At 45.8% G+C, this 27888-nt stretch overlaps 1 protein-coding gene across 4 annotated transcripts in view; it reads left to right on the top strand.

Moving 5' to 3' along the window:
• The first annotated feature begins 6168 nt into the window (after positions 1 to 6168).
• The window catches only part of LOC131263849 (BMP-binding endothelial regulator protein), a 71945-nt gene continuing 50225 nt past the window's right edge, over positions 6169 to 27888 (top strand). For 2 of the 4 annotated variants that reach the window (XM_058266122.1, XM_058266120.1), the window contains exons 1-2: positions 6169 to 6966; positions 7116 to 7300. The gene's annotated coding sequence lies outside the window, so the exon portion shown is untranslated. Of the gene's footprint in view, positions 6967 to 7115; positions 7301 to 15993; positions 16059 to 27888 lie in introns of those variants that run through there. The other 2 variants (XM_058266121.1, XM_058266123.1) reach the window with 2 other exon arrangements.

The following is a 27888-nucleotide window of genomic DNA, read 5'->3' as shown; positions in this document are numbered from 1 at the left end:
TTTCGTGCGACTCGCTGCACCGGGACCCATTTGAGGGGTTGGAACACCGGAAATTGCACTCCCCGTCGGCCAGGCGCGATAAATCATGACATCCGAATGATGCAGGAATGCATTTTCTGTAACAATTTGTACGATTTTTCTTTCCCCCCCATTTGACGGCTCACTCGGTCGCGCCGTTTTATAACTCATTTCCATCTCAGCCTCGCTCGGTCGTTAAAAAGAAGCGGTCCCGAGGTTTGATTTCCAATTCACTAATCACTCGCTCTCAAATTACTCCCGATCCCACGGACCCATAAAACTAATTGGTAATACATATTCAACGGGAGTGCGGGGTTGTATATGTTTTACAGCTCTTCCACATTCGTTCGGTTTGCAAACCGATCCTTACCGATCCGGGAGGAGCCACCTCTACTGCGTAACTTTGGCCGAGCGACGCCAACCTCGTCGATTGAGTGAGTGCATTAATTATTTATTACATGCATAATTGGCGCGTTTGTGTGTAAATTAGAGAACCAGGTAAGAGATTAGTTTTTATTCTTATCAACACTTGTTTGTCTACCATCGTGCCGATCAGGCGGTTTATTAGCTGTTTTAATATTCAATTAGAAATTGGCAGTTGACGTATGGACGTTTCAATGTGTGCATTTTTCAAATACACCACGTGCAGTCGTTTGAGAATATCTAATGAATCGTTGATTTATTAAATCCTTTTATTTTTCCTATCAATAATCCACCAGTGAATTATACTGTCGTTTGTGCTTTCTCTCTCTCTTTCTCTCTCTCTCTCTCTTTAGAGCGTATGTGTAGCTGTGGTTAATTTTGTTTGTCATACTGTTTTCAAAAACCAAACTGACTGAAATTATGCATTCCGATCGCACCACCTTGCGTTTCGTTTAAAACACAATCAAAATCAATAATAGAATGATGGACGCTTTCATCTCCAACGGCGGCACGGCTCGCCGGGCGGCACTGGACACTAATTTAATATCATATTAATAATCGAGCCATCGAGATCTGCATACGAATGCGCCCGAAAACCTCGGCGTCGATGGCAGTTGAAGGAAAAAGTCGAACGAATTGTACGTTTCGCATCCGCGCACAAACAAGTTCGAGTTCGTGTTCTATCTCGTCTCACTCCGTACAAGTCTTTTTGTCGGCGGCGGCGGCCTGGCCTAATGGCGCAGGATTGGCGAGCCGGAGACAAAACCGAAATGAAATTGGGAATTCCACAAGCCTTTTTCGTTGGTTGGCCTTTCGGGTGGTTCGTAGTTTGCCGCTTCGCTTGGAGATGTTCCGCCTGTACGCGAGCGAGCACGGTTCGGTTCAGGTGATTAGTATACATCTTTATATTCAAATCAATCAAATTTACTGTACCTGAGATAAATAATTCCATCCGTACGTTTCGCACCACCAATCAACGCAGTCGCGTCGCAGTGGGAAGAAAGAACGAAACCGCGATGGCGCTCGCAGGCACGCTTTTCCCGCCACAATTCGGCCTGTTGTGGGAGGAGACTGGCCCTCATGCGGAGACGTACCAGCGTATGTCCCCCCGCATGGATTCGTGCACGAGCTGGCCCTCGCCGGCTGCTCGCCAAGGTGTATTGATATGACACTCACGTGGTCAACATAAATTGGTTTTCTTTTAGCAAGGTTTTCCCGTAACGGAGCGAGCGCGCGCGTCGCGGCCAGACATAAACCATTGCGCGGGCCTTTTGATGGCCGGGCAGCGTGCCACCGTGTTCCCTACATCGTCGGGTAATTAATGGAGTGCAATCAAGCAGGCAGTGGCCACTTCCAAGCCCTTCATTGCTGCACGTTCGCACCGGAGGGGAAGGTAGACACAAATCATAGCAACCCGAGGACCTCGCTGTTGAAAATTTCCTTTTTTGTTTTGCTTGTTTAACGAACAACCTGCCAACTGGCAAGCATAAAAACAAAACGACACAAAGCGAGGGGCAAACCTCATAGTGATTAAAATTTCGTCTACGTATCGAGCTTGCCGTATCACAACATAAAAATCGCACGTTGAAGTATGTGAATAGTGTACGGCCGTACAGCTCATAAACTCTCAATTTGGAGCTTCCCGGCACGAATCAGCGCCGGGTCATTTTACTTGCTACTTCGTTGGCCAACTCCAAAGTGTCTATCCCAATTCCACCTCAGATTGTTGAATTTATGTTCGCCAGTATACTGACAAGGTGAGGTGAGGTATTAAAAACACTTGAATAATTAAGTATAAAGCGTTTGATGGCCGTTACTGGTATTTGGAAGCCAGGGTGGCGCTTTGCTGCCGGACAATGTGTTATCGATTCAAAGCATAAATAAATCAATGCAGATAGAGAATGAACTATATAGTACGCGGTGCAATCAACAAACAAATAAGTTCAAGTTTGATGCACATTTGCATATAAACTATGGATTACACAATTTAAACCCCATCTGTGTCACACGTTTTGAATGGTCGTAGGTTGATGTCGAAAGTTAATGGATCTCGAACATTTTTCTTGCTTCGTTTCTCTTTTGTTTAAATTACATAATAGTTATGGGTCCTATTCCAATATGTTGGATCAATTCTTACGACAGACTTTTCTTACTAACTTTGCTAAAATTATAACCGTCGTGGGTCTTGAAATTATGCCTTTTGAATTTATAACATTTTATTCATTCAATATACACTCACAACAAGCTCGGAAAACAAGACCATTCTACAAATGTATCCAACCTTATGAAATGTTGAAGCTTGCATCTTACCAATCGTGATCCTTTGAATTTGAACCTGTTGAAGAATCATATTAAGTCAACGGCAACTTGACATTTTGCCTTTCTTTAACGAGCAAGTCCTATAGAAGCACGTTTTGCTAGTAGTCGTGGTTGTTGGAGAAGCCCCGATATAGTCAAAACAAACCATTACCTTTGACCATCGCCGATGATGTTGGCCTAAAGTACTTTGGCTGATGACTGTTGAAAAAATAGACGTGTCTATGTGCGCACCTTTTTATTCTTTCTTTCTTATGATTTTCAAACCTAACATCCCCAAAGGGCTGTCCTCCATTCGTACGGTCCACCGAGCGTACCATAAATCCGCAGGGTGCGGCACGATTTGCATTTCTCGATCTCAAGCGCGCCCGGTGTTTGCTCGCTTGGTTTTCTCTCGCTGCTTAACGTCCGCCTGCTTAACCTTCTAAAGTGCAGCCGGTGCAGCCGCCACTTGACGCAGCTTCGGCGCATTGGGGATGAGGTTTGTGATGATTGCCTTCGGGGGTCGCCCGCGGAGAGCACTCCGGCCGCACGATAAACGAGTTCAACATATTGGCAGATAACATGAATACGTCTCGTCCGGTAATTGCATTTAATTGACATTTGAATGTATAATCGATGTGAGAATATCTAATTTATTGTGCTCATAATTTTGCTTTATTTAATTGATATTTTCCATCCCAGTGGCTGCTAGTGCAGGTTTCTCGCCAATGGGAGGTATATCAGTCCATTGGGTGGCGTTCGTTCGGTGGTGCGTCGAGTGGGGGTCGAAGGGTCCCTGGTAACGCTGGCACCTCATAAGCTCATAACTCAGCCAGCGGAACGAAATCGTGAGTCTTACATGGTACACTAGAACGAAGCAGAGAAATGCATAAAACGAAGCATTTGAAAAAAACAGAGGACAAGCCTTTATTGAAAAAAATTAAAAGGTTTATAAAAATATTTTTCTCAATAAAAACAAATTTCATTGATGGATTGTCCATCACGGTTTGACACGGTTCAAGTGCTTGGCAGGTAATTAAAGTAATTCATTCCACAAAAACAACACATCCAAAACACATCTTTCCATGCGTCCAGTTCAATTTGATCTATTTTTAACTTCGAAATTCCAATGTGCTCTTGTCTCGTTGGATTCTTTGCGTCCCACCAACCGAGCAGAAATGGGAAGGTGACAAGAGGTCGGTGGCGTGTCTAAAGCCGTGTTGTAAGAAGCCGAATCGCACGCGATAACCTACGACTCCCCGCGGACTGTTTGACTCCTGGATCTCACGTGCACCGGGCCGCGGTCCTAGCTAGAAGACACACTTGATACTTTGATGCCGCCGCATTCTCGTTTGCCTTCCATGACCATTGCCTCTGCCCACCATTCCTGGGCTGACCGCTCGGGGACCGTCGGGGTGGATGGTGGATTAACATCACAGTTCCAGCAGACACGACGGGTTCGCTCCGCCAGTCTTCGACGAGCGGCCGGGGTGTGTAGGCTTAAACGGTTTTAGATTCGACCTCACCGGGGGCCACACGCAACTCTGGCGCAACTCCCCGCCAATGTCATTCGGCACGTTTATTTTTGCATTTGCTTATCTAATCTCGCCGCCGAATGGAATGTAGAACGAAACAAAGACTACAAGCAAAGTAGCAAAAATGGTTCCGTATTGAGATGTAATCTTTGACACTGCCCGTACTGGAATTGAAAACCTGGCTGGCCGATGACCTTAACGGAATCGAAACAGGTAACAGGATATTTACTATCTTATCGGGTTGCGTAATGTTGGTAAAATTAATACAAATGTATAAAATGCAATAATGAGGTAACGAAAAGAACTTCGTTCAACAGTTAGAGAAAATTTTTATTTTGTCAGTTACACCCCCAGAAATTGATGGCATACAGATTTCCCTGGAATGTGGTGTCAAGGGGCGGTAAGTTCAGCACCAGTAGCATACAGCACGCTCGTGATACCATCCTCTGTTGCTTCACTTTGATTCCTCTATTATTGAACATTAACACATTGAGAAACTGTTGCCCGATACGGAAGTCCCAAAAACACATCATTCTCTATATCATAATCGGTGTTTATTCTTTCAAAATACTCCCCAAGGTTGTACGGCAAACATTGCTTTGAAACTACAGATGTCAAGGCTCCGGATGGAATTTAAGGGTTTGCCCTTGACGAAAGACGTTTTATAGCACCGTTAACCCTACTCCTATCCTAGAACAATGCCCGCCCTACTGCTGCTAAGAAGCGTGATGATGAAAATGGGCTCATAAAGTCACGTGCTGTGTGTGTTTGTTTAGAATAGCAATTCACACCCCAAATTGGACCACTTATTTATCTGACTCAAAAGCACTCTGGTGTCAATTGGAAGCTACCAACTCCGTTTATGGGTTTATTGTGTGAGATAATTTTAATAAATTGTTTTTTACGGAATTCTCGTCAGCTTATATATTTTTTTTCCTTTTCAACGTTTGTGTTCTTTTCATGTTTTGCTTTTAAATACATGCTTTTTATCTTGTTTACTATATCATAATATAGAATGATCTTAGAACTTCCGCAAGCGACTCTTTTGATTAATTGATCGAAATTGGTAATTCTAAATTGGTCTTTTTATAGATTTTATATCTTAAACAATTTAGTTTCATGGCACATTGCATACAAAGCATGTCGATTGCCATAATTGGTCATAAGTTATTGATAAATTTTATCGCATTTGTTCGTCATCGAGAGCTATTCGTTTCAAGCGTGCAAGAGAATTGGAAAGCAGATCAACTCAGAATTCATCAAACGTCGCAAAACGTGGCAAAACTGCAATCTGCATCGTTTCGTGCACCAACAGTCGGCACACGTACACAAAGTCATCCATGCGCACATTGAGACGACAGGTTGCAGAAAATGGAAGCGAAACGAGGACGCCAGCGAGAAACCGCGGCCCGAGGAGGCCCGGGGTGGAGTAAATTGATCGAGCGAAGAAAAAAGGGTTACACAGCGGGAAAGAGGGAGAGGGCTGGGAAAAGGCAAAGCCCAAACACTATAAATCATGTTTCGAAAGCGTTCATCTTTCGAACCGTGTTGCCCTTTTTACTTAGCGTTTGCTCCCCCGGCCAGCTGGATGTTCGATGCTCGATCGATCGACCGGCTACTTCACCCGGCACGACGCCCTGGGGGATGGGGAGGCTGGCTGCTGGATCCCTACAGACTCGACCCGGTGCGAAACGGCACGGCACCGGCTGACGGAAGAGAATGTCGCAATTGAATGTGCACATTGATCAAGCGCGCCTGTCCTCGCTGTCAAGCCATTGCCATGGCAACGATAGATACACTGGTGTGCGCTTGTGCTGTGTGGAGTGGAGCAAAGTGACAGTAAGCGGTAGTAGGCTGCGCAGTAGCAGTATCCAGCAGCGAAAGTCCACTTCCCCGGAGGGAATGCGTGATCACGGTGTCCCGTTTCGAACGAACGAACCCAAAACGGCACCGGGATGGCATTTCGGTGGAACGCAGTGACAGTAGTATCAACAGTAGCAGTAGTAGTAGTAGTAGTAGTAATAGAAGCAGCAGCAGCAGCATCCAGCAGATGGTTAGATGATCGTACCAGTCTACCCGTGGAGCGTTTTGTGTGTCGATGGTGTCCAAGCGTACTAGCTTCTTTCCGGATGATGTGACTCGTACCAATCGAGATCGCGGTGACGATGGACAGGAAGGCAAATTCAACCACGGCCGGTCATCTCGCTGCCACTCGCTCTATCGAATGCAACCGGCACGCCTGGTTAACAAGTAGAACAAAACCGAACGGAAAAAGAAGAGTGAGAGAGCGGCAAAAAAAAAACAATCTGGAACATCTCCTCGAGATCGACGGTCAGTGTTCGCTGGTGATGCTTGCACACGAGCTTGGTACCGGTTTTGTGTTTACTTTTCCGCGACATGCCAGCGGGAGCCCGCTCGTGCCCGGCTCGCCATTGCATTTTGATCGAAATTCGCGCTCCATCCAATTCCAACACACCCGCGCTCCTCCGGATCGTCCCAGCCCGGCGCGGGTATTTGTTTCCAACTCGGATGACTGTCCACTACGGTGCCCGCCCCGTCTTCACTCGGTGCACCCATCTGTCACCGGGCACGCTCGACTATACAACACCATACAGCATCATCATCATCATCATCATCCGAGTGACGCGTGCTTAGCTTGCTAATGTGACACCGATGACCCGCGGTCTTGTAGGTAACTGCATTCTTTTGATTCTCTTTCATCTCTATTTCCACCTGTTTTTGGAGCCAGCATAGCGATAAACCCAGCAGGCTATCGACCAACCAATTGGGAAAGATATGAAATCGTCTTTCTTTCTTTCTTTTTTTTTTTTCGCTCTCTAGTGGTGTCATCGCTACGGATAAACTGACCACTAATCCGTGTTCCCTAGATTACGATGTCTGAAGGCAGACGGGTTCGGCATCACGGAACCCCGGGGGAACGGATAGGTAGCATAACGACTGGCGGTAAAATCGAAGATCGGAGCCGGATTTGATCATCGAAATCGATACTGTCGGCGGTGTTTGAGGTAAGTGGTGCCTTTGAGTTGTAAATACAATTTTGCTTTTGTTTTTTTTAAGATATATTTTGTTGCAAACTCAAAAGAGCTTTTAAAGAAACTTGAATGCAATTTATTGTGATCTGCTGGGTAAAATATTTGAATCAACTAGCCGATTGGGCTCTTTATGTGGACAACAATACGACGCCAGAAGAACAAGTTTGAGAGAACCTTAAAAAACCGGTATGTTAAAAGTGCATCAACAAAACCAAAAGCAAAACACGGATAATGTACGGTACATGGCTTCGTTCCCTCGAGACCAGGACTAAGTTTGATGGAAATGAGAGAAATTATAACAAAAACTGTTCAGCACTTAAATTACAGCGACGCGCCACAGCCGACAGTGTGTCTCGGTACCATATTTGTCGCAGTGGCGCTACGCCACAAATGGTCTTCGGAGTCGTAGGCGCAGGGCTAAAGGATCGGCCCGAAGCGGGGGACAGATATTTTGCCCAATTCTGGAACCATCCGTACACTTCCTCTGGTACGTGAATCGATACGAACTCTCTTTCTCCCTCTTAAACTGGCGCAACACCGGAACGTGTGCTCCCAGCGTTCGCGTCATCCTTTCGGGATCGGGTACCTCTGTCTCGGTGTGGCAAGCGCCCGGGAATGCGACGCTCATCCCGCAAACCAGAACCAGTATCGCAGCATGTTGCCATTTTTTGGTCCGAACTGGATCGGTTGCGAGCGCGCGTGCTCCGGCGACGAAAGAACGACGCGAAGAACAAATCGGTACCGTAGTCAGGTGACTTGTTGAATTTGAAACAATTAGCCTTTTTTGGAGCTGCCCGTGTGCGTGCGCGTATGTGTGCCAGGACACGCGTGCGCGTGCACCTTCCATTGGGAGGAAACATAAGCGCCCGTGCGTGTCGCACAATGCAATGGAGGAGGTTGGCGCGAGCCACACTTTTTGTGCCACATGCTCCCCCCGGGGAGAGGCGGGACTGGCGCTTGGATGCACTTTTATGGAAAATTGTATACATTTGTAGAGCGCTTCGCGTTGTTCCCGTTGCTCTGATGGCGTGCCAGATGTTACCGCAAAAAGGTGAAGCTTTGAATTTTAAGGAAGCGTCGTTATACGGGGAAAAAAGATGTTTAAGCTTTTTCGCATAATAGCTAACAGGATTGTGGTTTACAAAGCTTCCAAATTATTTTATATTGTAACCACGTTTTTCCATTATTTTTCATTAAGTTAATTCTAGGAAACGCTTTAAACATCCATTTGTTTTAAAAGTAATCGAAAGAAAGACGCGACAAATATTCGTTTCCCTTCCATGATTGAACAGATGAAAGTGCCAATTATTGTCATTTCAATCACGAATCACTTCGTTCACCAAAATATGACACAAATGAAATGGTACATGCCAATCAACCCGACCTGGCACAATCATCGGTCCCGAACGGGGGCCCATGATGGAAGTGACGTGATGGAAATGAAAAATGTTTGCTCCCTTCACATAAAATTGCACACGCTGCTTCTCCATGTTTGCTCCGGGGAATTTAGTGAATGTGTGCTCCATAAAACATGCGGTCTCTCCCGCGCTCCCTACTCGCTGCTCGAGTGTCCTTTGCATCTTAAATAGTGACATAAAAGGAGACCACATGTTCATCAAATCGTTGATTCGAAACAAGCGTGATTCGGTGTCATTATGAATACAGTTGATACAGACCTCACGGTGGGGGCGTTAGAAATGGGCGTCCATGGACGAAAATCGGATATCAAATAAGCTGTTGCCGGTGCGAACTTCCCGGGCAATTGCGTCGGATTGGGGGCACATTTTTCCATCTCTTCCTATACTTCTAAGCTTGCCCCCGGGGCAGGGTTTTTCCAGGGTGCGGATAGGTTTCGGACGCACTCAAACCGAACCCGGCTGGAATGTGTGTTTACCGATCCCGCCTACGCAGCACCGGAACACGAAGTGGGCACAGAGAAAGCCTTTCCGAGCGACCCCATGGCACCGGGTTCGGTCCGATTGCGATCAGATTGCGATCGGTTTGCAATTATGGGTTATTTGAAAAGGGCGAGATAAATAAATTAGCACCTCCTCGTCGCCGACCAACCGCCGGCCTGCAGACGCTGGGCCGTTGTTTTCCGTGCACTTGCAAACTGCACGGCCACGGCGTCAGTCGTGTTCAGCTCGAGGGTGATATGATCACTTACTTACTTACGACTTTCCCCTCCGGGAGCAGTGTGCCTTACGACCTCATACCTGTGGCAGCAAATTACGCGGCGTTTGCGCTTAAGACTTTGGTCGAGTTTTGCTATGGGCGACGTGATTGCTCGTGGAAAGCTGCCCACGTAAAACTGCTGGTGTTACAGCATGTGCCCGACTTTTGAGTCGGATTAAAAGGTTTAGTATGTTATTTTGGGGATATCAAAAGTAAAATTTTAATTGCTTTCTTTGGGAGCGATATGCACCTTTTACTTTTGAAACCGTGTGAAATTAAACAAAACAAAAAAAAATCATTGAAATTCCATGTGTATAACGAGAAAATCAAATATACTATGAACACAGTATTTCTGATGACAAATTTCAAAATAGGACAAAATATATTTCAAAAAAAGACAAAAATAAGTGCCGATGGTGAAAATTGCAACATACTGCCGAATGCGGTCAACATCTTTTCCCATTTTCATGTTATGCTGTCGAGGTGAAATATAATTGTGCGCCGAAAAACGACAACGGCTCGTGAAATGTTGGGTACACGTTGGGTAAAAATTTATTATTCACTTCCCCCGCTCGAACATTGCCACTGAGCAAGGCAGAATAAGGCGCAAACTGTACTGCAAACGGACTGTTGCATGTTCCTCATTTGTACTAATGCATGTACTGCAGCGCGTAATCCTGTCGTTTGGGTAGGTTCGTACAAGTGTTCGGGTACGAGTATTGTAAATTTAATTATGAGTGAAACGGGGGATTTCCCTGTATATCAATCCGTTGGTACAACGTTACAACACTTTTGTATTGTACGCAGCGCTTTGATTTTGGCGCGTTGGATTATTTATCCTGGGGGCCGCATAATAAAGCTGACTTTACAAATAAAGCACCGCGTTTGGAGCGAGTGGGATACCTTTGGACGTCAGCCGTGTGGCCAGCTTCCTCCCGTTGAGACGAAACGAAATCTTCGCAGGGTGAATAAAGTTTATGTCCACCGGCTGGAAGCGCTCGAAAACCGCACAACAGCTTCCACATGGATCCGGATCAACTGGTTTGAAACGACCGCTCAAGGCTCCGAGCAGGAACATCAGAAATAATATTTAACTATTTATTTACCTTGCCAGTTCGGGTCCGCAGCTGGCTAATTGGGGCTGACCGGTGCATTCGGGCCAGCTCATGGGGATGCCGTAATAGCCTGCGGTGCGCAGTTTGATTGCCTGCACGCGTCGGACACGACCCGGTGTACTTTCGTACCCAGCAAGACAAACAGTCTCCGCGCGGCGCGGGAAGATTTTATGCCACTTTTGTTTTATAATCAGCCATCGAACCTGAGTGCGCGGGCGCAAAGGGCTCGAGCGGTGGATGCAAGATGTACGCTGCAGTTTTATGTGCATCGGCGAATCTTCTTCCGTGCGGCGCGCAGACCGAACAACCCGATTGGCGCACACCCAGTGCAGCAGGGGTCACAATTATTGCCTGTCCCGGCGATGGCTTTGTTGTCACCCGGCAGAAAGTCGGCTCACGCTGATAAAGTCCGCGCGGTCTCATCCGTTCCGATCGATGACGAGCAACACATCCTCACATAGCCCGGAGCTGTGGCTGAACTATCAACCTTTGCTTATAGGACGCGCACGTACAGCAAATTAATCGGTGTCCTTGTCCGGACTCGGCAAGCAAATTTTATAGCTTTTCAAGTGTTTTAATAACAGATTTGCCGCTCGACCGGCACACTCCTGAATATTTGCAAACATTCGCTCCAAAACATTTGCTGCATCGTTGCAGGGCGGCACTTGCATTGTTTGCAGTTGATGGTGATATTCTAGCTTATTGTTATTGCTATCTACTATCATTGCCAGCGATCAATGTTGGGGGACAACATGATTTATGGCCCAAGCGATGGAAAGTTATGTAAAGCTCAATTGATGATAATGCAATCACGTTTATGGTACAACAATCCTTAACCTTAAACACGTCAGTAGCATTTTGCATGAACATAAATCACAACTTATGTAAGTTCTCTAAAAATAATGCATTTTTCAAGTGAAATCCACCGATTTAACTACTGCCTCTGAAAAACAGGTTGTTTCCATGTTTTATATTTATGTCAGCATGTTTACATGTGTAAATCATGTTGAATCAAAAAGAACCAAATTTAACTTCAAATTATGTTCGTCAGCAATTTTTTCCACATGAAACCCTAATTCCTATCCGTTTGAACATTAAATGCACCATAAAAGAATTAACCAATATGTTAAAAACTCAAGCTAATTATGTACATACTAATTATTTTAAAAATTAAAAGAAATTTAAATAAATTAAAAGAAATTCAAGCTAATTTAAACACAAATGACAATCAGTTTTTAAAGTTGCTTTACTTGCTGTTGGATAAAAATAATAACATTTTCCTCTACAAATATCATGACATAATTGCCAAAAACAACATGTATCATGTGGGCAAAATGTTTGATCGCCTTACAACAAGACGGATTATGTTAGAAAATATGTAACTTTAGGTCAAGGGCAAGCGCTGCTCTCTTTTCAAGTAGAGCGGAGCAAAATTCATCATCCAAATTTCAATTCAGTAAGGTTGTGGTATGCCGGATTGTCTCGTTGTTGTTTTCGAAGTGCGAATTAATCTCAATGTCAGTGGGGAGTGATGTATAGCTTTGGTGATGAAAAAAAGTTTAAACCCAAACCAGCTGATTAGCGCACGGTAGCAGTTTGACGATTTGCGCTTCTCGCGTGCATGGGAAATTTTGGCAGTTGAGGCAGATTAATATTCCTTTACTTTTTTTCTCTTTTAGTCTACTTGTGCTCCTGTCGTTACAAGAAGGGATGCCGCTGCCAAAACCGCCAAGTGGTGAATCACTTGTGTTGTATGTTTTTATTTATCTCGTGCCGTTTCGTGTGTTTGTGGCCTAATCGCCGCCACGCGTGTCGGCTCACGTTGCCATAACGATTTGCGCGCGCTCCATCGGAATAGCGGAGGGTTGGGTCCCCCAAACGCGAACTTGCAAACTCTTCGGAGAGTGAGCTCCTCGTAACGAACAACGAGAGACCCGCGAGAAACGCGATGGAGGTTGCGGTTCGCGGGCTCATCTTCGGATGCGAGTTCATCCTCGTGCTCCATGCGGCGTATCCGCGCGTATTGGAACTCGAACGATGAAGGGGATGAAAGCAAAAAAAAAAAACTTATATGTATGTATTTTTCGTGTAAATACCGATGATTCACCCGTTCCGGGGAACACGGCTTAGCGCCATGGCGCGAACACCGTTAAGGGACATTGGGCGACTCCATCCGGTGCGACGGACATACACGGCCATTTAATTTTTCGACGATATTCTACCACGCGGTGACTTCAGACTCGATCGTAGAGGGGATTTTTTTCCGACGAATTCGAATGAGTGTATCGATGACATGGCCCCGACTGGGGCTAGTGGGTTGCTTGCCAAGCGCATTTGCTTCGGTTGGATGGATGGACTGTCTACTTGTTTCCTTTTTTTGTGGCACCCGACGCTGACTACTAGCAGGCCGTGTATGTGTTTTTGATCGTTTGAACAGATGAAACGACGATCGCCGAGATGCGAGAGTGGCCATTCCATCAGCACCACATGGAAACGCGGCTTTGATATCGAAAAAGCAACCGTTATTAGAATTGTTTGAAATGTTGCAGGCGGTCTTAAATTTGGTATGGGGGTTTTAGAATATTATTCTGAACTGATTTATCTTTTACACAATCTATTTAAAATAGGCTGTTCATTTATAACATTATAATTTACTATTTAAAATGGATAAGATGTAAAAAACATTCAAAATAGTTAAAAATGTTATGTGTTAGTTTCGTTTCGACGCTGTGATCTTTTGTTTGCTTTATATTTCTTTCACTGATTTCATTTACTTTTTTCGAATATTGGATTAGAAATCTATACGTACAAATTTCTTTGCGATCGGATTTTATGTTTTTGCAAGAAATTAGTTATATACAGAAATTTATATATTTTTTTTATGTGCCTATGGTAGCTTCAAACGCAGCATCCCAGTGCATTTTCTCGTTTGCTGCAACGAAAACGTCCGCGCCGTCACTCGGTGTTCTTCGCCACGACATGGGTTCATCCGATGCAGTTCTCATCTCGGAGAAGTTTTCCTAGAAAACTCGCGCCTACCCCTCGGCTTGCGAGAAATGAACTCGCAACCCCCGAGAGAGTGAGCACCTGCAAGGGAGGGAGGTAGTTCATGCCCCGAACGCTTCGAAACGCGCTTGTAGCGGCGACGGCGGCGGCGGCGGCGGCGGCCGTTTTCTCTTCAGCCTCTGGAGGATACGCAGCATAGGCGGCGAGATATACCCCGACCGATCCGGTCCGGCGGCCACATATTTGAGCGCCGACACTTCAGCCGTTCGGTTTAGTTGCCTTCCTAGCCGCGTATCGAACGGAAGTGTCCGCTGGTGCGGCCCGGGTTTCGAAATCGCTCCGCTTCTGCAGTCCGCGAGCAAGTGCATCACAGTGTGTGGTTGTGGTTTGGCGCGAGTCAAACAGGTAGTGCTGCCGACGGAACGGCGAACGGCCGTTGGAAATAGATGAACGGCATCTTTTTTAGCAAACCACCGCAACACTGAGCAACCGAAAACGGATCCCTCACTACGGGACGGGTGCTAATGTGTTACCGGTCCAAGAGAGCAAGTTGGCGCCCCCCGGAAACCCGGTGTCTTTTAGGATTCTACTCCAACCCTTTTTTTCTTCGCACCGTGAATCGTGTGAAAAGGCGGCTTTTGCGCAAACCGAAAATTAGAGGAAATCAAAAGGCATCACGAAATCGTACCAAATATATAAGAGCACAGTCAACCCAGGCTTTGTCGTGTAAGACGCCGGAACCGTTAGCTTTTGGATTTAGTTTTTTTAAATCTTTCACTGTAACCTAATTAGCGGAATAATTAATTGAATATAGCGAATGGCAAATGGTGGTTGTGGTAGGGATTAAAAAGAAATAAAACCACAACTTCCACGCCACGCTGGAACATCTGGGGAGGGGGAGGTGAAAAATAAAAACAAATCCAAACCAAAACTCAACCCCACCGGCTCCGTGTGTAACTAATCGATCATTGGACGTGCGCGCTTCGGGAGGATCAGCGTGAGGAAGAAGACAACAAATATACGACAGAGATGGAAGAAGAGCAAAACACGCAAGAAATAGTAACACAAACACACACACACACATTAGCTAGTGGGGTAAAATCTTGCAAGACAGCCCGTTTGCTGCTGGAGCCTGTCTCTGGTGGAATTTCATCTTCGTCTTCGGCCGGTTCGGGGAAGGAGTTGAGCGGGGCGCGGGGAACGTGTGACAGGTGACACCTGAGCGCAGAAAAAGGCCGTCGGGCTCGTGCGTGCGTGCGTAAGTTCGCGTTGCGTACGGCTGTGTGCCGGAGTCTGCGCCGGAGGACGCACGCAATACGTACGTTCGCGAAGAGGGTCCTCGGCGTACCGACGGGGTGGTTGGGTTCGTTAGGAGTTGGGTGTTACTTTTTGTCTTCGCCTGACCCCACCATGTTGCCCGTTTTACCCCCCCGGAGTACACCATTTTGGTGCCACGAGATGTGGAAGCGTTTTGCTGCGTTTTTCATATCAAGCTTTGAGTCTTTCTCTACGAACAATTTGCACGACTTGCGGTCCATGAAGCGGTCGGTTGCTGTGTTTGTGTCTTCGGTACCCTACAACAGGTTGGGTGGGGTTGTGGTGGGATGCTTTTTGTTCATGCTAGCCCCACTGGAAGGTGGCAACAGATCGACTCTTTCCTTGTTTTTCCACACCTTCCAGACTTACTCTCGCGAAGGCTAATTTCATACGCGATAACGATATCCAGCTGGATCGCGATCCCCCGCTCACCGCAGTCGCTCCCATCCCAACTCTTTCCCCTCGCGGAGCTGAACCAAACGGGAAGCAGGGCGCGCGAAACGGACACCCGCCAGCGATCGCTATAATGAAGAGTGACGTTTATTGACAACCTGAATCCGTCCGGTGCCGTAATTTTGATTGATTCTCCCGGTGCTCCGCAGCCTCACTCTCTCACCAAACGCGATTCGATTCCTCCGAACTCCGCAAACCTTTCTCGACCAGTCCAGACGTGGACAAGACCCCAAGTGGCTATGGCTTAGTTAAAGGCGTATTCATTTCCCCTAGCCCTAGCTAGGCTGTGCAGTGTGCATGGCGGGTGTGCGTGCGTGTTGCGAAGAGCCGTCGGAGTGTTGCTGGTAGCTCGTAGTGCATGCGGTTGTTCAATTTGTTGCAGATGGTTTGTTTGCAGAACAGTGCCCGGTTTGGTTCTGCGCCGGCAAGTGACGTCGTGTGGTGCGAACTGTGTCCTAGCGATCCCTTCCCTAGCCCGCACTTTCTAACCCCGTTTTCTTTCCTCTCAATCAAGTTCCACAACCAAACGAAACTCGAGTGTGTAAAGTGTTTTGTGCCGTCGGGAAAAAAAGGGCCTCCATTCGTAGGCCGTCGGGTGCAAAAGAGTTCGCGAGCGTAGCCGCCATATATTGCTACCCGGAGCAGTTTGCCCAGTACAACCGAAGGTAAGACCGGTTTTATTTGTGAAACCATTTTAATAGAGAGAGAGAGAGAGAGGATGATTATTGTTGGCGAAATCTAGAATTTTTTTAGATTTTATAATATTTACCATTTATCGATCGACTGGCTTTTCGTAAGACTGGAGTTCATAGTATCACCAGCCCTAAAGAGGAAATAGGTAGCCTCGATCGACCCTTTAATTTTTAACACATAATCAATATTGTTTACGTATGATATTATTTGTTTGAATAGAAGATCCAAACATTTTGAATTCAAAGTTTCAATTCCCGATGGGTCTCGGAAATTCCGTACCACAAAATACTCTTGAAACATCTGAAAACAGGAGGTCATTAGCAGGATAAAAAGGGGCTCTTGAGATAAAGGCGCAGGTGCACCGGGAATTCATAAGAGCTCCTAATCTCTTCCACCTTTCCCTTGTTAAACCTTGGTGGGATATCCTAGACTCTACTTCATTGATTTGAAGGTGTCACACGTTAATTGGACGCAGAGTGTTTCCAGAAGGTTGCAAACGGCCCATTCTGTGCAGGTATAGTCTCATACGCTAATGTACCTCCACGTTTGTCCCGCAGTTGTACCCGTGTGCGTCCCTGGGGCAGGGGCGCTTTAACTGCAGTTCGGGGTCTCCTTCGCGGGCACAGGTCATACTTTACCATTTCCGAAGATCTCCGCTGTTTGTTGGTCTCGCATGCACTCGACGTTTGTTTAGCGCACTTGTCGTCACGGTAATGCCCGTCATACCTTCCAGCGGGATGTTGCCGATCATGCAGTTCGCAAGTGCACCCATCTGAGGCAGGTTGCTGCGCGCCAGTGCTAAGGTCCCAATGGAAGGAAGAGTAAAACCGGGGCCCTTGAAAGGATCACGCGTCCCGCCCACAGTAAGTCGCTCCAAGGGCTCCACCCCCTTCGTATGTTTTGTTTTTGTATCAGGCGCTGTGTGCGTGATCGAGATGCGGAACTGGTCGGTTTGCTTTGGTATTGGTCGGCTAGGCTCGGCCCTTTTGCTTCATACTCCGAATAGTATTCGCTATGTTGCATGGATGACCAGATGAAAACTCGATCTTTCTCTTATTTTTTGCGACTGAATACAATTGAGGGATGCATTTTTCCTTATCTTTATTCCACGGAAGATAGTCACTGTGTTCTAGAACTCGAACACAATGTCGAGAGATGAAAAGTTTTTCGCCGGAATGATAAAGTATGTTAAATGATACAAATTATGTTAAGACCCTGGTGATACTCATTCGCAAGGCAACTGATAAGACTGCGGAAATGATGCAAGCTTTGATTTGGTTTGCTATTTGGCAAACACTCACATACGGCAGTTGGATTAGGCTACCCGTACGCATCGTCCGAACCGATGACGACTTTACTGACGTCACGATGTTTTGTCCCCCATGTCTCCCCTTCCAACAATGTTTCCCCCTGTACCCTTGCCACTGGCAACATGACAACATCGAAACGCATGCCGCATGCCGGCTGGTGCTTTGCGGAGGTCACGCGAAATGATAACGCGTCCGGGGGCTGATCGGGCTCCGATGTTGTTGTTGTTGTTGTTTTGTGTGTGCGCTTTTTTATTTTATTTTATTCCTGTTCTTCCTATTTGCCCTGCGGCTCGAAGGGATGATTTATGCTTGCGTGGTAATCAAATGCCTCGCAAATGCCGGGCGGTTCATTGGTTTCTACAGGTTGTCGACGGTCGTTGTAACCATCCTGGATTGGAGCCTTAGCGGTCACGCTCCTTTACTGGGCCTGTTGGGAGATATAGAGTTCCAAACAAAAAGACAGCAGATCGCAAAGGGTCGTTCAAAGTGAAATATTGATACAATCCATTTAGTCCATGTCGAACAAATTGTTGATGGTTCGCCTTTTGTTCCTTCCGCCCCAAATACTCCCCACTCGGATTGACGTGTGGATCGGTTGGGAGAATTGGGACTTCCACAGCGCCACTATCGCGATGGTGGAGGAATTTGTTGTTTGTTTGGTTTTTTTTCTTCCGGTCGTCGGTTTGTGAGCCGATTTCACTATCATCAGCCGAAAATTCAGCCACCATCAGCTGAAGCGGCGTCTTATCACAGCTGTACTACTTGCACTTTTCTCGGTGCGGTGAATTCAATGACCAGTGGTTCGTTTGTGGTTTAATGGCGTACAGATTTTACTAGAATCTTTTTTTTTTTGCGTCGCCCAAAACAGCTGTTTTGATAGCAAAGAAAGAAGTGTTTGACGAGAGAGTAGAGGTTTGAAGACGGGTATTAAATGTGGTTGAATTTACGTTTAAACGCCTCTAGAAATTATAGATCAAATAATCTACTTAATTTGGTAAAAACTAAGTGGAACGTAAAGTATAATGTACAAGTAGGTTAACCTATCGGGGAGTTGAATAAAGATAAAGATTGGACGGTATTAATTGTGGTTGAATTTGCGTTTAGACTCCTTTAGAAATACTATACGTTCATGTACTAAATTTGGTAAAAACCAAGTGGAATGAAAAAGGCGCCTCTAGGAATACTATTTAAATTAATAGTAATAGATAATTTATTTAAATGATTATTATTTAATTTATCTATTGAATTTGATAAAAACAAAGAGAAACGAAAAGTATACTAGTGTAGGTTTACTTGTTTAACTTATGGGGAGTTAGGATAAAATAAATACTAGAAGGGTAATTATAATTAAAATGAATAAATAGTCAAGTAAAACATAATTTGATTGCCAATGCTTTGGCCGCTGAAATTTTGGTCCGGAAATTTCCCAATTACATCCCGAGGGGATGAAATTGCATTCGATTTAGCGCCGTATTTTAACCTTTGTCAACAAATAGAGTAAAGGATTAAATAAATACCACCAATGCGCTGCGTGTCTGGCCGTGTAGACGTAATTGTGACAATGTTAATATGACATAGCACCCCACTTTCCGTCGTGTGTTAGCCTTCCTGGGGCCCCGGTGCGTGCGCGCGAATGAAACTGGGAGCTGATTTCGACGATTGCGTTCCCTTCCATTTTTTGTTTGGTGCCTTGGCGTGAACGTGAAAAACGTGCCACGAGTTGCTAAGTGGGACCACTCGCTCGGGCATCGGGAACCGGTCAATTTCGGCGATGAACACGACACCGCAAGCGACGTACGTCGTGCGCTTACAAAGAAGTTCTAATCAAATTAGTAAAGTGGTCAGCACAGTCAGCCACTCCGCTGCCCTTCTCTGGTTTTCGGGACCGGCTTCCAGAAAACTGCCCTGCTAGGGATGCGTGTGCCACAAAGAATTGAGCTGCTGCCGATGGAAGGAGGCATTCATTGATGAAGGTCTGTTTTCGTTTAATAAACTTATGTTTTTATCCTTCAGCTTGCTGTTGCTATCCTCGCTAAAGTGTTTCAAATTAGCGAAGTTTTTACTTGATGTTTTTGGTTTTTTTTTATTGTTTTTTATATACCTCTTTTATTCTATTTGGTTTATTCTTCTTTTTGAGTTTGTGCTTCTACTTCGCTATTTTGTCTTGAATATTTTTCAATATTGAACTGTCGTGGTATTCAAATTTTTTTGATCCAGTTCGTTCTGTATATTATTATTCGCACTGTGTTGCACATTATTCTGTTGCGTCCCTATCGCTTCAATGTAATTGAATCGTTTAGCACATTACTTAGCAAATACACGTGCGCTATTGTGCCACTAATGCCTATCTGGGAGATGTTGCAGCACCGGCACTTGTCCGGAATGGCTTCCTGCACAATGGGCTATTTATGATGATTTACCGCCCAGCGCGTCCAGGACCACACGGGTTGCAGTGCACGATCCGACCCAAGGACGCTCCGTGATTCGATGGCCCTGTTTTATTCTCGCTTCTCGGCCATTAATTGAAACTATTTCATTGTTAATTAGCGCCATCTCGATCTCGGCCGCAGTGAAATCGGTCCAATCGGTGGCCCTAAGACAGTTACACAGACACAGACACACACACCCGACAAGCGGCGGTCATGTACAACCCGATGTATGCTGTAAGCTCCTCATGCCGGACACGCGGTTCGTTGTACGGGTTGGGCATATCTTTTTTTTATTTTAACGCGAACGGTTCAATCGAATTGGTTCACCATCACCATTACCGGCTGGCCCACTCTCGATCGGACCCACCAGCTCTCCTACCGCACCCCCGCATACTCCGGCCGATATGCATTTGTTTGTTTATTTATTCATGTGTCGCCATCCGTATGCTTTGATTTTCATCGCCGGCGCAAAATGATTTGCCTTTCAGCTTTATCCAGCCGATGCTCCCATCTGGTTCCGGCCGGGAACTGTCTGCGGCATGGTTATGTATGTAGTCTTTCGATCGATGTTTATTTAATCGATTGGTCTGATCGCCTCCCGTCGAGCTCTATTGTCCCAGACAGATGAATCACTTGTGTTTGCATTTATTTTATAATCGTGCTCGAGCCTCAAATCTCGACATTGACAACACCTGTGTGAAGCTCGAGGAAAGTTTCAGAATCTACGTTCTCTAAGTTTCGGTTGAACAGCAAACTTGTCTATCTCCCCAACGCTTTCTGCTGACAGACAAAGCGAAAAGCGGATTCTAATTTTTGTATGAGTTCGCTACATTTGTTGACAGCTAATTAACTTTAATTCAAGCACTTGCCATAACTCGCTAATTAGTGCGTGACGTAAAAATTGGTTCGCACAACATGCGAACACCGAATTCAGCGTTATTTATATAACCTCTTATTAACCTTCCGCTCGCTCCTCGTCCTGAGGGAATTGTCACGCTCCCCCATTCCACTGGAGGGAGTTCTCGTGAACCAACCATCCCACGGGGACGTCACGCTAATCGTGGCGCCTGGCGCCAGCAAACGTGAGTTCCCGGATCCGGTTGGAGAACTGTTCCGGCTCGCGGTTTTCCGCGACCGTCGGCTCTGCACCGTTGCGCCCCTCCGTCGGTTCGCTCGATGGCAGGAAGGTGGATTCGCGCCGCTTGAAGGTTTTGTTTTGACAATTCAACAGACGGTCGGCACCCGCTACCACCGTCACCACCACCACCTGGCGCTACCAGATGAGTCCACGGGGGAAACTGGAGACTATGGATTAGGAAATCTAAACCAATCTGTCTGCCGCCAGCGTTACGCGGTCGGCGGATTGGATGGCGCAAAATGATGTCACGCGCGTACGATGTGCCCAGCCCCGACGAACCGACGAGGTCCCCGGAGGGACGCACGGTTTGGGAAGTGGGATTTTCAGGCAGAACAAAAGAAGAAAAAAAATGTCCACCCATTCGGCACTGACCTTCGGCGAAGGCTTTGGTGTTTGTTATTGTTTTGTCTGCGTTTGCTTTGTGGACGCAGGATAAACTTCTTTTTTCTGCACTCTACCGTCTGCTAATTTCTTCTCGTTTGATATGATTTAAGATTTGCTTTCAACTAATGGTGCTCCACCGAAATAAACAGCCGTCGGCTAGAGGGAATTCCCTCGCGGTTTGAAGTTCATGTTCCAGCTGCTATTTTTGTATTTTCTTCGTCTTTAGGGTAGCACATAGTGGACATTGGTTTGTCCTTTTTCGGTTCAGTTTTAGGCTTTGTTCGAAGGATCCAGTACCGAAATGATGATGATGATGATGATGCTGAAAACGATACGCCCCGATGCTGTAGGCGTAGGCGATCAAATCGTCAAGTCACCGTTTAGTTCGCCTTATATTCCTTGTTACTACTAAGTTGCTTCGATGTCCAGGACGAAAAGCATCAAGAATAGCTCTACACCCCAATGGGGCAAGGATACGGTTACTATTTTTACTCACAATAGAATGCAAAGTTCCTTTGAAGTAGTAGGAAGCATAGCGTTAGTCTATAAGCTCGTCTCAATAGGAATGCGTAGGATGCACTGGACTGTGATTGATGGTTGTCGATCACTACGCATATCAATCAAAGTATCAATTGGAAAAATGAACCCACTTCCAGCAAAGTTGTACGTAATAATTAATACAGCTGATTAATCATGCAAAAAGAGGCACAAAAAGTTGGCCACGAATTTTTCATGAATGGAACGTAAAACCTTGTGTTGCTCGATTTTCGTTCACTTAACACCAAGTATGGCTTTGGATGAGTAAGCAATAGTAATTATTGTTTTTTGCCTATCAAAAAAGGCACTCTCATGCAGTCCGTGACGTAGACAGAAGCGTGCGCCAGTTCCGGTTGGCATCATCATTTTTTGGGCATTGCCTTTTTGTTTTTGCTAGAGTATCAGTCCGTCGGCTAGAAGGGGATAAGCGGTCCAAGGTTGCTCGACAAAGACAGCGGTCGTCACCAATCGGTGGTCAATTGGTGGCGCTAAAAAAAAAAGAAATACGCTAAGAGGATGTCGAGGAAACTTTATCCAACCGAACGACTCAAGTTACGAACTTTGTACCGAGCCGACCGAAGTGCGGAGTACAGAGCAGACGGCGTGCGGATGGGGTTGATTGACGAAATTTAATGCACTCGATATACCCGCCCTCCGGCAAACCCTCTCTTTTACTTTCTGTAAGAGAACGCTTTTTGCACGCGCGTAAAATTGTGTCTCGGTCTCGGTCAAATATGTTGTGCATGATAAATCGGCAGGGAAGAAGTAGATTTCAATTAACGACAGGGCATAGCCAAACAGCTGACAAATTTGTTGAACCGAAGTCCGCGGAAGGAACAGTAGCCAGAGCGGAAACGTGCTGCAAATGAAAGGCTTATTCCGGAGACTCATATTTCCTTCCTTCGAAGCCCGGACAGGAACGCCATCGTCGGCAATAAAGAGTTTTTGAAGGCTCCGGGATCATTTGAGCAATACTGTCTATAATGGTGCCCGAAATTGGATCGGTTGGTCCACATACAAATATTAAGCCGATGTGGCATTTGTCCCGCATGGCTTCCGTAATTTCAGTCGAATCTTTTCTTCTCCTCCAACCTGCGGCGATTCGACTTTTGTCATCTAAGGCTCGACTGACTTTGTCGTTGTTTCCAGCTGAGTTTCCTGGCCAGCAGGCACCTTAGTGGGACTTTCGGGGCACGTCCGTAAATTTGATCGATTCACCCGGTGATATATTACACCGCATACAGAGTAAGTGTCAAAGAACCGAGTGCACCTCCGTCTTCAGCCCATTTGCCATTGGTGATTGCGAATAATAATGACATAACGACACAGGCTACGGAAATCAGCTGGCTGTCGATTAGCACATTAGGGAAACGCCATCACAAAGAAGATGAGTACGTACTCGTACTGGCGTCGTGCGCATTCCTGAATAAGCACGAATCAGGAAGGTACCGGTATGAACTGGAAAAGGAAAAGTGAAATGGTTTCATCTCTGCCTGGCAACCACATCGTTACGAGGCGCAACCAACGCGAATCAGATTATCGGGCGAGTAAGAGAGGTTAATCAGTGGCATTAAAAATAGCCGTCATCATATTGGCAAACAAATTAAGTCTTTAGTAAACAGCAAACATGAATGAATGTGTGCACTGCATCGGCACCAACGTGGTGCATGGTACAAACTTGTAACTGGTGAAGGTGGTCCAAATTCAACAGCAATTATTTACAATTTACCTATCTACTAAGCTCAACAATTGCACAAAGGTTACCGCGGGTGTCGGTAGCTGTATGCCACAGTCCTAACCTGATCGTTTGCATTACAACTGTCCCACTGGAAACCACGATAGTAGTTCCAGTAGTCTCACTTATCGCGTGCGTTCGCAGTGGGTAAAACTTTTCGCTTTCCGCTCAGCTTGAGGTGTCAATTTGTTTGCATTTTTATAGACTCATTGTTCACCAGCAGTAATTAGGTAGGCTTAGGTGTCCCACACGACTCCCGCGAGCACAACGGTAGGCCTGTTGTCAACGGGGAATAGCGTCAATTTGGGAAACCGAGGAATCGGCGATAGAACCGAGTCGTACGTGACCGGAATATCGATCGGAGTTTTGTGCCGCTCGGTGGTGACAGTTGGAATGAACAATTTTGGCAGCTATGTTTTGTATCGAGTCAGTGGAACTTGTATACATTTAAACCTTTATTTTGTTGTGCATGTTTAAGTTTAATTATTCCTTGCAGTCACTTCATTCTGTACCAACGAATAGTTATAAGTCACGACCTGGGAAGCTCTGTATGTGGAATTCATCGTAAGATTATCCCCAATGGAGTTATTTCTCGGTTTAAATGCTAATCCTTCAATGGAGTCTTGCATTCCTCACAACCATAGCGGTTTTGTGCGGTTAGAACCCTGCTGATAGCTATTGACTGCCTCAATCCGGAATCAACTTGAATGTCCTTCTTGCTCGCCATTCTGTCCTCTACGATCCTCGCTCCAATTTCTCAATCCTATCAACCATCAAAAGACGAACAAAAACAAGATGCACAAAAATGAAACGGCTTACTGGAACACGCCACAATTCGAGCGCTTGGCGAGCACCATCCGGATATGCTCACCATGTTTATGTTCATCATTTTATTTCAACAACGGAATCACATCAATCACCGGGACCGTGTGTTTGTTTTCCTCCACTCGGTTGCTGCTCTATTGTGGCCATCGGCAGCGCTGGTCCGCCGCAATGTATGGCATGCTTCGTCGATCAGGTAGTATTTAAAGGCGTACGCGTCGTCGATAGTTCATAAATTTATCCTCACACGATGGTAATTATCGTTTTTCAAACGCCGAGCGGCCGCGTGAGAGGTGCGGTTGTTTTGGAGGGGAAAATTTATGATTCCCATATCCTGCACGGTGATGGGATACTAAATAAATTGTAACTGTGTGTGTCTGTGTGTGCATGTGTGTATCCCGTGATTAAGATCTATGTCGAGCTCAAGTGGGCCGCATTCGAGGCTTGATGTGATTTTGTTTCGTTTTTTTGAAACGTGAAATTTGGAAAAGATCTACCTTCTTTTGGAGGATTCTTGCATATCGCGAACAGAAGTGTAGAACACAGCCATACGCCGACATGGTTCCGTGTTATGATCCGATATTGTAACCGATGCATGGATACGTACCTCGTACAGCATCCAAGTGCATATAAGGTCGGTACCACAGCTTCTTTCTTCGTACGGCCTTGATCGGATATAATACCTGAGTTCCTTCTTCACTCGTGGTAAAGTTGGCGCAGGCTCATCTCCTGCAGACGAATCGTAAACAATCCCTCCCACAGTATGCCCTCCATAACGACGCCACATCCCGACGCTTCCGACGAAAACGACGACGAAGACGACGACGACGACCAAGTCGCTGGTCTGTTTTTGCTTGATGGTGGAAGATAAATTAGTAACCGATCTAGAGAAAATAAATACCACTAATTGCGTTTGAAGTGAAACCGCACAGCGGCCGCTTCGGGGGCGACCGACCGATGGGGGAACCGCTCTCGTTCGGTCGGCCCTTGCGTCGAGCCGATTAGCGAGCTGATCGTGGTTCGTCGATCTGCCGGCGGGAGGTTGCGTTTGACAGCTCCATGGGAGACATGGCCGCCGAACGGGTTGCGTGTTGTGACGTGAGTGCTTCCAAGTGCTCCCCAAAGTCCGGGGGAAGGGGATGATCTGGTCGGATGGGAAAGTATCGATTGTCGATGAATGAGGAATTACGAACGACAACGATCAGTTGGTTGACTTTCTTTCGTTTTATATTACTTTCCAATAGCGACTATTGGTAACATCAATTTGTCGGAATTAATCTTGCTATCCCAGGTTTCTTAAACATTTTTATAAAACTGTATCGTTAATACTGATACTCAATATTTATATTCATTTAACAATTTTTAAAGCTAGCATACCACTTGGCCATTGAACGCGTTGCTCAAAGGTGATCAAACAGATTTTGGATCCATCCTAAGGCAAATAAAATGCTGTTGTAAATTGATACGACCGTCGTGGTCTTTTGCGGAGGCTTACAAAACATCAGACGATGGTTAATAATTCGATCTTGCCGCCTGTGTATCCATGTGTGTGTGTGTGTGTCTGCTGGTTTGGCATTCGTTTTACTCGCAATCCTCGCGATCGGGTGCTTCGATCAGTGTCGATTGATCAATTGCGTTCGTGTTGCTGGATCATTTGTTCAGCCTTTTTCTGATCGATCGTCTGTGTAGGCCGATGATAATAGCGAGTAAGAAAACGGCCCAAGAGAATGGGCGCATCAAACGGAACGGGTTTTCCACTAGGATGTAAACGACTCGAGACGGTCACGAAAGATTGCATCCATGTGGGGAGATCCCTTTCGTATGTGTGGCGCACCTGCAGTAAGTGAGCATTCGATTCACACGAACTGCCTGCCCTGTCGGTTGATGGGAAACACATCTTGGCGCGTTTCGGGTGCAATTTATGTGGAGTAAATAAATTTTCCTCCGAGCTCGGGAGGTCCCCGCCGCATCACTTTCGGATTCAACCGATTATCCATCGCACACTTTGTATCCGTGCGGTGCTGGAGGTGTGATTTTCCCATTCCCAACCATCCGACGTCGAAAGGCGACACTTTTCGGAGTCTCCGGGAGCTGCTGACACAATGAAGTAAACGATCACACGCCGTTGAACGTTTCACAAAATTTCGAATGCAGCGCATGCCGACTGCTTCGGATTGCGTTTTGTCCGTGATTTTATGGATAATCCACGTCCACTCCATTCCTTTTACGCAACGATGTATCACCCTTTAAAATCCACCCGGTGAGAACGGTCGAGGGAGTAAGCGAGAGAGAAGCCTACGGAGGTACGTTTTGCTGGCAGCTCTAATGCACTGCTAATTTAATGGTGTAAACAAGCAATTAGAAGTGATTTACAAAAGTTCGACTCCATGCCCGGCCGCAGGTGCTGCTGGCAGGCCGAACGGCAAACACAAGTGCACCGCCGTAGCGTGGCGTGAAATGTGTGTTTACACGTGAGAAAGTTCCGTAACGCACCACCGCGTACTGGGGCTGCGGTTGGTTCCAAATCCCCAAGGAGATACGAGATACGTATCTAGCGATTCGGTTTCGACTGCTGCTTTCGAGGAAAAACTGCACTCTCGTATGGCTGCTTGCATGGATTACGGGTTGGAAGAACTGATTTCAGTCAAGTCCATCTATACTGGCCCTTTAACAAGTCAATTTTTCTCGAAGTAAAATGCCAAATATGAATCATAACCTTATCCTTATTGGGTATATTTTTTACCCAATTTGATGATTTATGTTTGGTTTTTGTTTTATCCCAATTTATTGATTGCTTATTGTTCGCAAATTTATTTATATTCGTGGGGCAATAGTTTTTCACTCCAAAACTAATTTATTTTCCACTTCAAGTTCATCCACAATCATGTCCATCGCATTAAACATGTTATCTTGTAAAAATCGTTCCTTTCCAATTATATCGAAGCATGTCCGTTTCGCTCGGGACGTATGTTGATGTTAATCCTTTGCAGTGCATGTGTGATTTGATCGATTTGACAGCTCGTTAAATTTACATACAGTTATGAATATTTGAAACGATGCATCGCATCTGAAGCAAATGGAAAAATATTGTTCTCCTCGTGTGTCACCCGCCGGTTGGCTCGTGTCTCTCAACGATGGAAAAGGAAGCTTTCAGCATGGAATGGGATTTTTCTAAACAAAGTGAATACAAAACCACCAAAGGGATTGCAGCGAGGTTCATGTTCGACCTTATCTAGGACATTTTTGTTAATTTAAATAATCTTATCAAAAATTTACATTTATGGCTGACATGCTAATATGGATTTTTTTAGTTCAGCAAGTGGCACAGAAACATAAAGCAAAGCACGAAGCACGGTGAAGACACACCCACACAACCACAAGCCACACTACCGAATTAGATAATTTCCGTCTATCTAAACATTTACATTATGCAGATGGGAAGGCGAA

The sequence above is a fragment of the Anopheles coustani genome, chromosome 2, assembly GCF_943734705.1.
Source record: "Anopheles coustani chromosome 2, idAnoCousDA_361_x.2, whole genome shotgun sequence".
Lineage (NCBI taxonomy): Eukaryota > Metazoa > Arthropoda > Insecta > Diptera > Culicidae > Anopheles > Anopheles coustani.
The sequence above is the reverse complement of the archived record's forward strand: the minus strand, read 5'-3'. Positions and strand labels throughout refer to the sequence as shown.